This window comes from Falco punctatus (genome assembly GCF_963210335.1).
Source record: "Falco punctatus genome assembly, chromosome: 2".
NCBI lineage: Eukaryota > Metazoa > Chordata > Aves > Falconiformes > Falconidae > Falco > Falco punctatus.
In genome coordinates, this window is record NC_137581.1 from 67,639,027 (window position 1) to 67,655,535 (window position 16,509).

General features: G+C 39.4%; 1 long non-coding RNA gene across 7 annotated transcripts in view; it reads left to right on the forward strand.

Moving 5' to 3' along the window:
* LOC308059712 overlaps positions 1-16,509 on the forward strand; it is a 32,744-nt gene that overhangs the window by 1,142 nt on the left and 15,093 nt on the right. For all 7 annotated transcript variants that reach the window (XR_013926376.1, XR_013926377.1, XR_013926378.1 and 4 more), the window contains exon 2: positions 5,116-5,269. This is a non-coding gene — a long non-coding RNA (uncharacterized lncRNA). The remainder of the gene's footprint in view (positions 1-5,115; positions 5,270-16,509) is intronic.

Sequence of the window (16,509 nt, forward strand, 5' to 3'; positions counted from 1 at the left end):
ATGGAGAACACCAGAGATGGTACAGCCTCCTCAAGGCCTGTGGTGAATCTCATCTGCCATCTGTCACCCCATGACTTGGCTTTGTTCAGCAGCAGAGCACCATCCTCACCATGCTGAACAATTGTTACCTCTCACCCCTGCCAGCTCTACAGAAACAAAGCACCGCTAGAGTGAGCAGTTTTCATTTCCCACATGTAATTAATTGTCAATTGAACTTGAGGAGCAGGGCCACCTATAAAATATCCTCCACTTACACTTGGAAACTGGTTGATGTAAATCCAACTCCCTTGACCCCCTAAATCTATCTATTCTTACGCCTACTGTGAAAAAATCCTAAATGCTTTTTCAGTCTGCAGCACGTTTTCAGTGATGTGACAGTTCATATAGTCCATGGTTTCAGTCTAAAGTTACAAATTATTCTCATGAATTGCTGAATGGAGACCTTAGTATAATGTGGAGTCCAGCCATTTAACGACAAGGGCCATGTTGTGTGTCTTGGATCTTTAGAGTCGTCAGCCCTTAGAAATTAATGGCTGCCCCTTCGAGATGGAAGATTTTTGCACAAGTACCAGGTGTATTTCCCAGCCATCCTGCTGCTGCCAAATTTAGTTGGGCTTGCTTGTCGCTGGAAGACACTTGTGCAGAGATGCCTCAGTGACTGGTTTCTAGACATTGTATAGCCAAGAACTAGTGCTTGTAGTTATTACTTGGGATGCTTTGAAGAAAATGTACTTCCACAGTGGGCATGGCTAATGTGTCCCAAAAAGATTCCTTCTAGTGGAAAGATTGCCACTTCTGCTCAAGTGGCAGGAATCTGGGTTTGCCAGTTCAAAATCAGTTTTTAGCACAAGCCAAGGTAAGAGAAAAATGAACGGAAGTTATTTACATGCTCAACCACCTGCATCCCATATCTCTGTCAGAAGTTTGAGACAGAGGTGGAGGGAAATGCAAGAAAACCGTGTTTAATCTACTTACCCCAAGATTAACTCCAAAGGACTTTTTCTATCTCTGCATTTAGTTGACAGACAGTAGATGCTTACCTAATCCATGCAAACTACCCCAATGCTTTGCTAAGCCCTCTGTGGATCTTTAGTCTCTTGTGTGGCAGGAATGTCCTTTTTGAGCCCAGCTGGGCAACGTTCAGCTCTGGGGATTTGCTCAAATTGTGAACCTAATTACCCATATAGTCATGTAACTTGTTCGTTGTGCTCTATGCAATCACATACTGGGGACTGTTGCCTGCAGCACATTACCTGCTTTTGTTTTAAGACTTAGGTAATGAGGGTAAGCATATAATTTGGGATGATAAAAGTTTTGGAGTGCTGTCTTTGAAGGATGGCCTGACATTAAGAAAATGGTGCTTTTGTGTGGGCCCTGAGGTTTCTGAAATGAAAAGTCACTGAATGTGAAATAAGGAAACCAGGCTGAGCCTGCCATGTGCATCGGTCAGGGGACAGCCTGAGGGGCACATCTGTAGTATATGCAAATTCTTGAACACAAACCTAAGACTGAGCTTCAGTCCAAATTTGCTGATTGCTTACATTACCAGCCTACATGCGGACAGTCCTGCAGTGAGATTTCGGGTATCCTTTCGTAATGTAGATTTGTAGATAGCATGAGTTCAGGTTACTGGTATGGGTAATGTGAAAACCAGTTGCCTGAGGAACAGGTATCCCAGTGGCACTGATGGAGATGTATCTCCAGCTCACTGCCCCATAGATGCAGACAAGAAGGTGGCAAGGATGGCAGTACTGGGTCAGACCAAAGGTCCATTGAGTGTGATGGCTTCATTCTACCAGTGGCTAATGATAGGTGCTTACAGAAGAGTAGAAAGGCAGGGCAAATGTACAGAGGTGTTTCCCTGATGAAGTCTTCTGACCTGCAGTGAGCTGAAGGCAGTATCTTAGGCTTCCACATACAAAAAACTTGCACAGGAGAAGAGGGCAAGGACTTCATGGAGAATCTAGCAGGATCTGCTGCCATGCGACAGAACAAGCTAACCAGCAGCAGAGAGGGTGGGACTCCGTGAACCAGAAGACAAAGCACATAGTTGTAGGAAAATTAAAACTTCTCAGGATGCCATAATTAAATCCACTTCTGAAGAGATGCCTACGTTTTTCAGTGTTTTCCCTAAACAGAAATAAGAGTACATTTGGTTTTGAATTCTAAACTAAACTTATTCTTATAAACTATTTTCTGTTCTGTTTCCCCTGTGCCTTTCTTCCTCAGGCTGTAAGTATTTTGGCTGACGTTCTGGGGCACCTGTGCCAAAAAAAGGGACAGCAATCACCAGTGCTTGTCCAGGGACTGCGTGGTTGGGTGGCAGAGCCTGAGGATGCTAGGCAGAGCATCCACATGCTGAGAACATTACTCAAAGCCTAGCCAGGGGCATTGTCTGGATTCTCGTTAGACCCAGAGAAATTTAGGAACACCTGAGTCCAGTGTTCAACAACAAACGAGTTCTTGGCTAGGGAGAGCACTGGAGAAGGGTGGCTTGACAAAAAGCTTTGTGTTTCAGAAGCTGATCAGTATGTGTTTGGGAAAAACAAAATGCATGTTAAAAATGTGGAGAATTCAGCAGTATTTTAACTCTGTTCCAGTTAAGTAATTTATATATACTTTATGGCTTGTGTGTGCTTTTTGACATAGAAATTGTTCTGCATTGATCTTTTTCATCACTATTGAAAGGCTTGAGGCTGATATATCCAGAAGTCATGCTTTCGTAAATGCACACACATAAATTTTGTTTTAAAAAGCTAGTAATAAGAACCATTTCATTGCACCTACTTTTCTTCAAACGTAGAGCAAGCACGCTCCATTTCATAGACTGCATACTCTAGCTACCTAAGGGTTGTCAATTATGATACACTATAAAAGGCACAGCACTTAGGTGGCTGTCAACCAATTCTGCTGTGAGAGAGATTTTAAGAATCATTATTCCAACAGTATTTATCAAATATAAAACAAATTTACATGACAACACCAAATACAGAGGTATCATATTTCGTTTTATAGTTAAGTGCTTTGGCTTTGGATTGAGCACAGAGTTAGTAAAGATAAATCAAAAATAGCCAGATATCTTTGCTTGTAAAGCAGTGCCCCTTGTTTTGTTCCTTCCTACAGCTTTCCTTCTCCATGAAAGAAGATGTTACCCAGTTCTTCACTGTACTTTGGATCACAGCCGTGCATCTGTTTTGTCTTTTCTTCACAGTCTGAGGGTTGTTGGTTGGGGGAGTTTTCCACAGCTTACGGCTATCATTGAGCACTGCAAGGCATTTTGGGGAGCATTCTTTTCTGCAGTATTATATTCCAGCTCTGCCATAATTTATGTGGTCAAGTAACCCCCATTGAATTTACAAACAGAAAGAAAGAGAACTTGTATGGTTGTAATGTGGAGGCATCTGAAGATAGTTTTATTCCACATGGATGCCAGAGTCAGCCCAAAGAGATCCAAGTGCAGTGTCTGGGCCTATTTTTAGTTGGCAAGTGCTTTTAGACTATGTAATGTATCTTTGTCATTTGTCTACCATACGCTTTGCCTCCATATGTTTATCTCTGTTGCTATTGCTGATTCAGTATTTCAATAATAGAATCATTTTGAGCTGTTCTTTACGCTAGGGTTTGCATCAGACTTTTTTGTATCTGTATAATTAAGACTAATGTCATTACTGATTCTAGCAGCAACTTTGAGTCAGAGCTGACATTATATCCAGAAGTTGTGCCTATACTGCTAAGTCAAAGAGGCCTAAGGACTGGCCTAGAGATGGAGTGACCTTGATGGAGTCACATCAGCACTGATTAGGGCCACCTTCCCTGTATGGCAGGGCTGCTTGGAACAGCCAAAAATAGAACCAGAAATACAAATTATCTCCCCCATCCATAGACACAAAGCAGTAGTAGTTTTATCTCTTCATCACACAGAAGGAAATTTATTGCTATTCCCATTACTGAACCTGTTCAGATTTATAAACTTTTCATTATTGATTTTTTCTAAGTACTGGAGACATACATATATTCAGAATAAATAGAAGAAAAAAGTAGTTTTTCAAAATGTGTATTCTTCCCAAGATTCATGTTTAGATAGAGAGTAGACACTGTAAGTCCTGTCTGCCTTGCAGATAACAAAAATGCATCTCAGAGCGTGTCCTCCTGGGACAATGCATGGAGTTTGGCAACGTACAGTTTATGGATGCTGCTGGAGGTTGTGAACTCCATCTGTATCTTTGTCAGACTGCAAGCTCCATTTTGGTTTTAAGGCTGGGACGCACCTTCCTGTGGCCTCATGTCTTTCCTGCTGAATTAAAATTCATGCAGGGTGCCTGACAGTCAATGACTAAGCACTATCCCGTAGAGTGCTGTGGTCCCAGACACTAAGTTACTCCTGCTGAGGAGGCCCGTTGTTAAGGATGTAGTCACCTTGGCCACAAGCTACTCTGGCAGGAGACTGCGTTCATGTGCTGAAAGCTGGATGGGAGCTATAAAGTTAAAGAATAAAAGTGGTCCTTTCTGTGTCTTTGGAGCTCAGGAAATGGCAGATCCAGCACCTAACACTTTTCCATACTTCTTGGAGATGCTCTAAAGAGGACAGAATGGTTATTCAGAATTAAATTTCTTCTTCCCTTAAAATGAAAATTATGACCAAAATACTAGCCAATTGAGAGCTGAAAAGGAATCTTTAACTTTAGCAGGCTTTGAACCAGTCTGTGAATAATGAAACACAAGAAAGTATGACTTAAAAGATTTCAGGTTTTAAAACAGCCATAGCAGCTGAAGCTTCTGAGTCATCAGGGCTTCCACAGGTGGTCTAAAGAAATACATACGGTGCATCTTTCACAGAAATAAAAAGGAAAGAGAATGACAAATAGAATCTGGATTAAGAAAAAAAAACCAAGTACTGCTGTTACTTTCTGACCATTATATTCAAATAATAAAGTAATCTGCAGTTTCTTGCTGTAGGACTCTTTACAGAAACAAGAAATTCATGTGCCTGTATTGAATCTATGTCAAGACTATAAAGCGCCCAGCAAAACCAAGTATCTAACATAATACAGATGTCTTCCCCCGATGTTCTGAGAAAAGAATTGATCATTCTTTTTGGCTTTTATCTTACTGCAGCAACGAGGCACTACCTACAGTCTACCCTGTGAGTGCCAATACCTGAAGACCCAGTCAGTGTGACACCTGGAAAAGATTCCTTCCTGTTGTTCTACTGCACAAGAAGAAGAGCTTAGTCCACAGCAGTCCTGTGTGGGTATGGTTGGAGGGGGAGGTAAGCACAGGAAGCTTCTTTAGCATTTGAACATCAGTGCAAGAAGAGCTAACCTGAATGCAGAAGTAGTGCTCTGCTCTCCAAGAACTAGGCTGGTGCCTGGAAAATAGTTCCGCCTCCAGGCGTTTTATGCTAGCCTGGAGAGCCTGTCAACCACTGACCACTTTAGGCCAAGTTGCAACTGCGGGAAATAATCCTTAGAAGAATAGGAAATGCTATTGAATGCTTTCTTTTCTCAACCATCTGACCTGCAGGTAGAAAGGCAGTCTCTGTTTTGACATCTCTTGCTCTGCCATTTTCAGTCATGAAAGAAAGCGCTTAAGAGGGCAAATGATGCAGTCTGGAGCTAACTTGTGAAATAGCACACATAATTAAGATTATTATAAGTATCAGTAGAAACTGCCTGAATCATCACCTCCTTACATGTGAGAATCTAATACTGCATGTCAGCCTAAATTTGAACATCTGCAGCAAACAACTGTATTTCTCAGATTATGATTTAGTTCTGTTTCAAAAAGGGAGGCAAAACAGGGGAGAGAAAGTTTGCAGATTTCGGAGGAAAAAAAGAGAAGGAATCTCCAACTTCTCTAAGCATAGTCACAAACTGACAGATGTACTTACTTATCGATGACACAAGTCGTGTCATTTATAACATGCTGCCACAATCCAGCTGGACATGGTTGGCTGGCAGCAAATTATTGTGAACCTTATGGAGGTAAGTAGGCTCCAGCTTATTTTAAAGGATGCCAGACATTTAGTCTCTTTGGCCAAGCCTTCTCAGTCATTTATAAAGGTATATGGAAAGGTCAATATGTGCTTAGATATATATACAATGTGATTAAAACAGATCATATTAAATTATTTCAATTTACTTAAGTAAAAGCAAGGCAAAATAAAAAAGCTTGTTAAATATCTCTTGGCAGAGGACTTCACTGTCCCTTGGGATGTGTTTGCTAGTTTTCCAGTCTTCCGGATACATTAAAAAGAGAGAATCAAACAGGAATTTCATCAAAAGTTTATGTTGGAATCTAGAGGTTCTGAGCAAATATGGAAAGAGATACACATTTTTTTAATGCAAGGAACCTTCAGAAAAAGATCTTCTTTAGAGTGGAGTTGTCAGGGAAAATATGATACTATTCAAAATTTTAAAATGCAGTTTCATACACTAAAAATAAAAGTGTAGAGGAGCCAATTACATGTAACTCTTGTGGGATCAATAGGATAGACTTTTTTTTTTCTTTGCCTCCCTTCTGTATGTCTGTGTGACTCTCCTATCAGTACCCTTTCCTCTACATTCTTATAAATCTAGCACTGAAACAGAACTTGAAGGCAAGTTTACTTACTTGTCTGCAATAGCTGACATCATTTGGTGTTTTGCTCTTTCATATGCTTCAGGGATAGCTCCATACTTTACTCATCTGCCTATACAGGCTTGACTTTACTGATTGGATTTGCCTGAGTCTGTGGAATGTATGACTCTGATCTTGTGGCTGCTGGATCAGGTCCTGGCTAGGTAGCTTTTATATGTTCATTTTCCTTGGATTTTCATTCTGCTAAAATAGGAGAACAAAAGATGACCATGTGTTTAGCAGTTCTGGGACCAGCAACTGTTAAGAGCAGGACTTCAATCCCATTACAGACAAGTATCATTGCGTGTGTGAGGTCTAAACAGCAGAATGATTAAGAAAGGTTACTTTTATTTTTAAATGTACTTTCCTGACAAACTGCTAATGTTGTCAGTCTTCAGGGGGAAAATACTGGTTTTAGATGCATTTGTCATAAAAGCTCTGATTCTGAAAATGCTCAAACAAACGAGTAACTTCACTCCTGTGAATAATATTGAAGGAGTTCCTTCATGGTTAGGTATTTGGTTATTGTTCCTGCATTAGAACTACTTTTTCTTGACATCAAAGTAAAGGATTGAGAGATACAGCTGGCAGAGATATTCCTTACACGCCTGGATCTATCCTTTTCCTACCACTTTTCTTGATAGGGCTATTATTCTTGTCTTGATACGGACATTTTCCCTCCTATCTTGTCAAGGCTATTCCTTCATCTTGACCTGATAATGATCTCTCTTAGTCAAACTGATAGAGTGTTTTAAGAATTACAGATGTGTACGTTACTTATAAATAAATCTTTCTGGTGAGGGATTTGTCTCAGTGCCATTTCAAACAATGGACTATACACTGAAGAACATGAAATTAAATGAGGAATTACTTGCTAAAGTGCACTCAGGATAGTACTCAGGTCACTTTGTAAACACCTTATTGGAGCCTGCAAACAATTGGCCTCGTAATGAAGACCAGGGTTCTGAAAACAAAATTTATTTTAACTTTTTCCCTTTAAATTTTCTGCAAATTATATGTTAATTGTTACTTTAAATTGTTTATTTAGGTCTATTTAAAGAGGTTTTTATACTCTGCCAGTATGTAATAGTCAAGCACATTCCAATTATTTTGAGAATGTTCACAAACACACATTAGTCTTCTCAGATTAATGCAAATACTTGATGTACAAAATTGGAATTGTTTGAAATTCTTAAGAGAAAGCAAATTTTCATCTTCTCATGTTCACACTGGAAATTAGATGATAAATATTTCCCTTCTTCACTCCAGTAGTAGAACAAATCTGGCAAAATGAATCAACATATCTGAATGATTGTTCTCTTTTCAAATATTAGAGGACCTTAACAAACTCTCAGACCTTCTTTGCAATATTTGGTAAGTCTCTCAGTTAAGGTTGAGTTCTAGATGATGGTAATGTATGTGTTTTAGCTGTTAGAATACACAGAACAACTTGTCACTCTCACTGAGTAATGGCACTGCTGTTACTGGTAGTAAATATGGTATTCAGAAAAAAAATAAGATTTAGGAATCTTCAGAAGTTAAGTTTAAGGTCAGTGAAGCAAATTAACAGAAATGTAGAGTGGAAGATTATAATAAAATTGAACATTAAAAACTGCATTTTTTTGAACCTGAAGCATTGGAATTGCGAACAGAAGCTGAAGAACAGTTATCTCCCCTGAGAAAAACAGATACCATTAATGAAGGCAGAGAATAGTTGACTGAACATACTTGCAAAAATGGGGAGATTCTGTTCTCTTGAAATTCATTTTAGAACTTGAAATTCTGTTGACATTCATTTCAGAACTGAGCAAAGACTGCCATATTTCTTTAAAGAGCTTCTCACCTAGTAAACAAAGCTGTTGCCTTTAATGGCACACACTATTAATGCGATGCACGCCATTTCAAGAGGTGAATTCAAGAAGAGATTTCAAAACCACATCCTAAGCATTTCCAGGATCAGCTCATGGAACTTTTTCAGGCTATGGACTTTCAGCTTGCAGTAGAAGATGGCATCTCTGCCACACTGAGGGACCATCCTCAGGAGCCCTGGAAATCAGCCTTTCCCCCCACAACTGATGCCTGTCTGGCCAGTAGAGAGTCATCAGGTGGCTTGTCAGGGTGGCAAGCACACTAGTGTTTAAGTGTTAAGCTCTAGCAACCTTTTGTGGGTGCTGGCCAATAAGTAATTGATTTACACTTTGAAGTTATGTATATGCAGCTTGCAGCCTCTTTGAACCCTAGTAAAGATGTCTGAACAAACTGACCCAAAAAAATGGAGTGGACAGGGAAGTGTCTTATTTCTACTTAAATATGATCATTACACCAACATATATAGCATTCATTTATGCTAACACGAGTAAGCTCATATCCATAAATCAAAGACAAGAATAAAAAGAGTAATTAATATTCTGTCTTTTGTACCTATTCTGTGCTTGCTTTATAATTTGTAGCAGATGGAAGCCAAATGTTTCAAAGAATCAAAACCAATTTTATAAGATGGTTATCTTCTCTAAATAACTTCTCCTTAGACTGCCAGTTATACTTACGATTTTAATCTATAAAAACATTACTGTTGGAATATGATAATATTTTGAGTAGCTGCAAGCAAATCCATGTTCTTGAACCTTCGTCCATATTCTATATCTGAAGATTCTTCCTTTTAATACCACTATCTCATTGTTTAATTTGTCTTTGGAAAAACCTAGAAACCTTTGTGCCACAGCAATATTCTCACTGTCTGCTAACAAGCTGTTATGGCCCTATTTATGGTAGATTTTTGTGATTTAGATCAAAATCTGATTTTTAAATATATTTTATTGCAATGGTATGTATAGTACATTATGAGTAGTTCTAACACAAACCAATAAAGATGTCTGGTTTTTCTCTTTGTTAAGATTTAAAGAATTTCTAAGTCAATATCTAAATAAATGAAGGTGAAGATACAGAAATAAAAGGAATATAACTGAGTGAAGTAGAACAGAGAAGCACGTTAACAAAATAGGCTTTCTCTTAGGTCACAATTCCAAATATGCATTTAGGAGTAAAAATAAACAGATGATGATGGTGGGACAGAAGCCTGTGGCAGGAAGGAAGCTATGGTGTGTATCCAAAACACCTAAATAAAGAAGACTGATAATAAAAGCTCTTATTCATAAATGCACAGAAACAGTTTCTTGAATACATCCTCAGGTTGCTTAACCAGGGCTTCAAAGCATCTAATATCAAAAGTACCGGATACAGATAAATTGTATTTAATTAAAAAATGCAATGCAGTGTTTCAAGTGGCAAGGTTATCTTCAAGTTTCAAGCAATGATCTATCCTGATCTTTCCTCAAGTAAATATCTAGAAAGACTTCTGAAAGAAAAAATAGGAGAACAAGTATATTCGGAAAGTGAATCTCTTGAATAACTAATTTGCCAATCAGGCTGCCACTTAGAAGCTGCAGAGAAACCATTCTTTCTTGGAAATTAGATAATACATTGCTATTGCTGGGAGCAGTCCTACAGTCCTAGTATGTCAGTACCATTCTAACAGGGGTAGCTCCTACCTCTTAAAAATAAATGAGAAGAAAGTCAGGCAAGTTGAATTAATCTATCTATAGACAGAAGAGTTTTGTCTGAGAAGTTTTATACGTCAGCCCTGAAAGAAAGGTTCACAAACTGACCTGTTGTGATGATTTCAGGAATTTTGCTGGGAATTTTTCTAAGAATTGAGTGTGCAGTTTTTGAATGGCTACCACAATGGAGGAGTGGTTTATAGCAAGTGTTTTTGAAGCAAACAAATGCTTTCCCTTACTTTGGTAACAGAGAAGAATGGCTAGTGTTTGTGTAATTCCATGTCAGAAGTACAAAAAGTGTGCAAAGCTAGGAAGTAGGTAATGCTACTATAAAGTTGTGTGGGGAGGCACATCGTGCGTACTTTGCACTTCACATTTTATGAAACCAAAAGTTAAATGCATGGTGTAAAATTTGCAGAGGCTGAACTATATAGTAATTACGATAACTGGGGATATTTCTCTCCAGGGAGTGAGCTCTAATAGTTAAGGAGTGAGTTGATGTTAAAATAAAAATCTTCCTATGCATTGATTAATTAAATTAAAGCAATCCAGGAGGTTTATTGCATAGTAGTAAGGCACATGATTTGTACTTTATATGGGCCACAGTATATATTTATTTATATATTTATTAACAGTCATATATTTGTTTACTGGGACTGCAGCAGGACATACCCTCTCATCTGAAAATTACAACTATGGAAATGAACACCTAAGTGGAAAGATGTGTAATCCTTTTAATTTTCATATTGCCTACAACAGCAGCAGTCCCATGCTCTGTGATGCTTCCATTTCCATTTCTCGTAGCCACCAAAAGGAATGCTTACCTCACTGAAATGTAACTCAGGCTAATAGCAGCACACATGCATGAGGTATTGCTCTCCAGAGACATGTCAGAGAGTGCCCTGGAGTTCTGAGTGAAGTGTTCTGGCTCACCATCCACTCTGTCAGTGTCTGCAGACCTTTGGGGAACAACGTCTCACATCTGGTCCTGAATTTCTGCAGAGGCCGAGTATGTTTTCAGTTGGCAGGCGTAAGGCTGTGTTTGGTGGTAGGCAAAGCATCCTGGGGCCCTGTTCTGGCATTGAGACCAACTGTCACAAATTGGCTTGCAACTAGTTCTTACCCTTCAGCAAAGGGCAACCACATCCAAACCACCTGCTGGAAGTGGTGCCAGGGCTGCACTAACTCTTGAACTATGCTTGGCAAAGTCCTATTTGGCACAGACCAAAGCTGTGCCTGAAAGTATTCTAACAGTGTAATTTTGTAGTATAGCTGATGGACTTCCCCTGCCCAGGAACTTTCCCTGACACTGTTTAATTTATTAGTATACAGCCTGTATATATACTCTGTGTGTGTCTGTGTGTGTGTGTGTGTATGGCTCAGTAACAGAGTCCCAAGAATCACTTGCATCACTGAAGCAAGTAGCAGCTTCCAGAACAGTGTAGCAGGTCTCAGGTGAACCCGTCAGGACTGCATGCAGTGTAGCGAGGCACTGTGGCATAACCTGACATTGCTTCAGCCCCAAAATGCAGCCGAGGTTTAAGTTGCCTGCTGCTCTGCTAGGGGATGAGTACTGGCAAAACCAAACCCACCAAGTGTGGTCCTGTGGTCTGCATGGCAAAGAGCAGTGCTTCCTTGTCTAGTTCCCTCAGGCATTCTTTCCTTCCTTCTCCATCCCAGTCCAGACCTTCCTGGCCTTCTGCCCACTTCTCTCCTGCCCTTTGCTGAAGTAGACATAGAGCAAGGCGTGTGATCTTTTATGCCCTGTCTTCAGGCATATTTAGGAGAAAACCTCTACTGACTAGATACCCTTTCATGATGACCCTGAGGTCCCTGTGCAAATATTGCCTTTGCTGGGAGATAATCTCCTTATGCTGCAGGCTAATGGCCTGGGTTTAGAAGGGATGACTCTTTCCCTTGAGGTGCAGAGGTGGTTGACACTGGGTGAGGTGAGATTTGCCCTGATATCTGAGGAGCCAGGTGGCAGCACACACTTCCAGAGTCATCCTATTCAGGTAAGATCTGAGTTATTTTCTCAGGATACAACTACTCAACACTTTGGCTCTTGGGCTCAATCCTTTTATCAGTATATTTAAGCAGAATACTATCGATTCAGAATTAGATTAATTAAGCTGTTTCTCCTCAGGAACCAATGGTGTTTTGATTGGTGCTGAGCTGCCTTAGGTAGCAGGTCACAGTGGTTTCCTCATGACCTTTGAACTGAGGACATTGCTAGAGTTTTTAGGTTCTGGATGTATTAGGTGATGTTTAGAGTTAAAAGTGGGGTTTTTCAGAGCCTTGTTGTCAAACCTGGTAGAACAACTGGCTTCTGAAATCTGCATGGACAGACTCAAACAAAAAAACACCCCTGGATAAACTCATTGGTACAGGGAACATTTTCCAGGCTCGGGGAAGCTCCTCTGAAATTCACCCCCTGCAAGAGTCCTTTTTAAACAAGAGACTTCTAGCAAAAGCTCCTCTGCTTGTTTTGGTTGATGCAGTGTGACATGAGGCAAGCAGTTTAAAGGCTGAAGCAGTTGATCTGATGTTCATAGACTGACGCTGAAAAAAGAGATCCAAGTGTTTTTATTCTGAAATCATGTTCTTAACAGACTGATCAAAGTTATTTTTGTTATATTAGGTTGGAGGAATATGATGATGACATAGTGATAAAGCCTGTTTCTCCTAGGCAGCCTACCTGTGATATTTGTTTGTTGTCTTTCTAAGTATATTCTATTAATGGCATATATTTTTGCTATGTAGATGATTCAGTGTTAGAAGCCACTTTCCACACAGTTTATCCTGAGATTGTGTGCCATAACATTGCTTATACTGATACGAATATTACTAGAGCTTACAGTGGCAGAGAGGTAGCTATCTAAACAGGATAGTAAAACAGCTGATTACTTCCTGAAGCACCTCTTTAAATCAGGAATCCTCCCAATAAAATGCCTTTAAAAAAATCCTTTTAATATTAGAGCATACAACAGTTAATCACCTTCAAAAACTGTAGGTACGGCAGTAAAAGGAAGAAAATCTCTTTCCTCTTTCCACTGGGGCTTCATCCTTCTTTGAGTTTAAAGTGCAGGTTTGGTTTAGTTTTTTTAAATGCCTTTATTTAATAATGAATTCGCAGAGAATTTTCTGCAAAATTGAGAAGAAAACAAGGATGCTGAAAACCTCCTCTCGGTCTAGACTGCAATTTTTTGTGTATGGAGGCAAAATGTTTGATGTCATTCCAGAGTAATGTTGAACAACATTTTATCCATCAGAATTATCCAAATACAAGCAAAGGGCAACTCCATATTTCAGTGACCTGACTGGTCCCTTTGTTGGATGGCCAGCTCCACTTAGCTGTAAGTAGTCATATGATACAAAAGTGTAAGACGCCACAAAGTGAGGTGCAGTAAGCTTTGGAACCCATTTTTGCAGTCTTTGCTCATTTGCTACTGCACTTGATCTTGTCGTCACCAGAAAAATTACAAAAGTCTACATCAATTAATTGTATTTGATCTATGTAAACAAGAAAAAAAAAATCCCTGAGGATGATACTTTGAATCCAGTTCAAACTTGTTTAGATTAACTTCTCTTAATTAGCAACCTAAGTGAAAACAAAGCAAGGATAAAATCACTTTCTGTGTACCACTGATGGATGTGTCTTCAGTGAAGAGTTAACATGAATTATCCATGCTTGAATTACAGTGTTTGTATTAGCTCTGTTTGCATGAAAGTAACCACACTGAAATAACGCTTAAGTTTGTTTTGCCCACACTATGCTTGTATGTAATACTGAGAGTTGTGGATGGACATCCTATGGGTATCTTTACTGGAGCAAGCTGGAAAACAGGAAAAAACCAAAACATCCCCGATTAATTGCTTATAAGAAAAGGGTGACCTCTTTAGATGAGCAGAAGGCACTGAAGGACTGTATATCCTTGAAGTTTTCCCACGGAGCAAACATATGTCCCTGCTACAGGGAGATCAATTGTCAGACTGCATCCATTAGTGGGCCAGCCAGTTAGCTACAGGCTTCACCATGCTGAAGTTAGGATCCTATGTATGAGTTAAACTTGGGCAACATTTAAGCTAAAGTTAGCTTTGCAGAGACGTTCCTTCATTTGGGATTTGCACTCCCGCACAATAAGATGCAGATCTTCTAGTATCTGCTTAGCGACAATAATATGTCAGATTTGGGATGAGCTCCCTGGGTGCAGCATGTCTGCACGTGCTTTTGAGGTCAGGTGTCTGCTCAGAGTGACAGTCTACATATTTTCCTGAGCCTTGTTCTATGACATACCCCATTCTACCTATCCTCTGACATACGTATAAAACTTAGTAATTACATTAAAGACTTACCTTCCCTTCCCCAAAGTTAAAAAAATGGAAGAAGGTAACAGTTTGCAGAACAGATTAGTAAGCATGGCAGTTCATTGTTGAAGGAAATTGAAAATACTAGCCAGCCTTTCCAAATAGGAATCACTTAAATGAATGGCGTGAGTTTTGGAGGTGCTGAGTTGATGCAAACTCTGAATGTTTTTCATCCTCAAAAATCTGGCCAATTGCTTTCATGTCTCTATGTTGATGTAGTCACCCAAGTTTGACAGTTTTGGCTCTAAGGTTTAGCTTGACTGAAAACAAACTGGCTTCAAAACTGTAGGGGAGGTTAGCAGCAGCTGCTCAAACCTATGTATCCAAGAAAGTAAATCTTAAAATGTCAAATGGATTTCTTCTCATGAAGTCAACCAGCAATAAACAGGAACAGAGACATACCTGGAAGGGTAAAACCAGACCTCAGTCTTCTGCTTCTTGCTCAGATGATGTTTCTGAGCAACCCTGCCCTGGGTCAGGAGTTCAGGTGGACTGCCATACGGGAACCTGAGGCTTGTCATGATCTTAACAACATCTATGATTTAGATATTGCTCTCTTCAGTTCTCAGTGGAGGAGCTATGAGCTGGCACAATGATAACCTCTGTATCATCCCTTTTCAAAAAAATGAATAATCCTGCAGAAAACAAGAGCTGCTCAGACTGTGGCAGACTGGTAGAGAACTGCTGTAAGACATTTGCAATGCTTTGTGCATCTGCAGATACAAGTTCAAGGTAGAAAGATAAAGGTAGTTAACAAGCTTTCCAATTGAATTTGGTACTGCTGAAACTCAAAAGCTAAGAGCAGAATTAGTGAACCTTTTGGATTTAAGTATTTGAAATTCTAGCATAAAATTATCTTTCGGTAATGGAAAAAATAGAAATTAATATTGAAATGATTCTGCATTCAAGAAGTGCAAATCTGTCTTCAAGTTCATTTAGCAAAGTGACATTTAAATTACTATGAAGAATTGTGTGCACTATATGTTATTTGTAATTTCATAAAATGTTGGGATGAGATTGTCCTGGGATCAGCGTGTGATTAAACTGATTATATACCTTATATACATGGTATGTTTCTTATTCAGTCACAATCAAAATACAATGTACTTCTATTAATATAATAATTTAGATGTCATAAATGAAATCTCAGTTAAATATTTTTTAATTTCTATTCACAGCCTTCTATTCTCTATTAACAAAGTCATTCCTCTCACCTAAAAAAAGATTCTGCTTTTCCCATCACCACGATGGCTGACATCTGCTAGGATGACCCCTTGCCCTTAGCAGCAAAGCACTGCTATGTAGAAATGGACGACAGACAGATGCTCTTCTCCTGATTCTAAAGAACTTTAAAAATATGTATGGGTGCAGAAGAGGGCACCAAATACTAACCGTCAAAGCAGACACGGTTTTTCTCTCCTTAACACCCATGCTGAGTATTTTTCTTTTCCTCACTCTCAACCCCCGTGTATACATATGTGTCTTAATACTCAAAATAAGTCTTATTATTTTATTTTGAGTCCAGGAACACTTATATCCAATTTCCTTCAGGCCTGTTGATCTTCCTTTTCTCCTGTGAAAATAAGGGTGTGAGTAGCAAACAAGGAAAGGCTATGCTGTTGTAGCCCACGCCGGCACTCTGTGCCTCTCCTGACTGCCATCTTTAAGGTCAGGCAGCGGAGATTAACTCAACCCAGAAGCCCACGTTTCAATTCCTGCTACACTTGCTGACCCGACCCTGGGTGTTATACAAGGAGGACTTTTAATGTAATGTGAAGACTCTATGGTTAAAATTACCTTAGGAAATTCCAAAAGTAAGATTTCTGGTGTGATATGTTAATGGCACTATATTGCACAACTAGCGCCTTCTGCATTTTTTATTGCTTTTATTGTTACGCCTTGTTATCTGTCACACATGCATTCTGACCCATTTCTTCAAAGTAATTAAAGTCAAAATAGTCAAGGT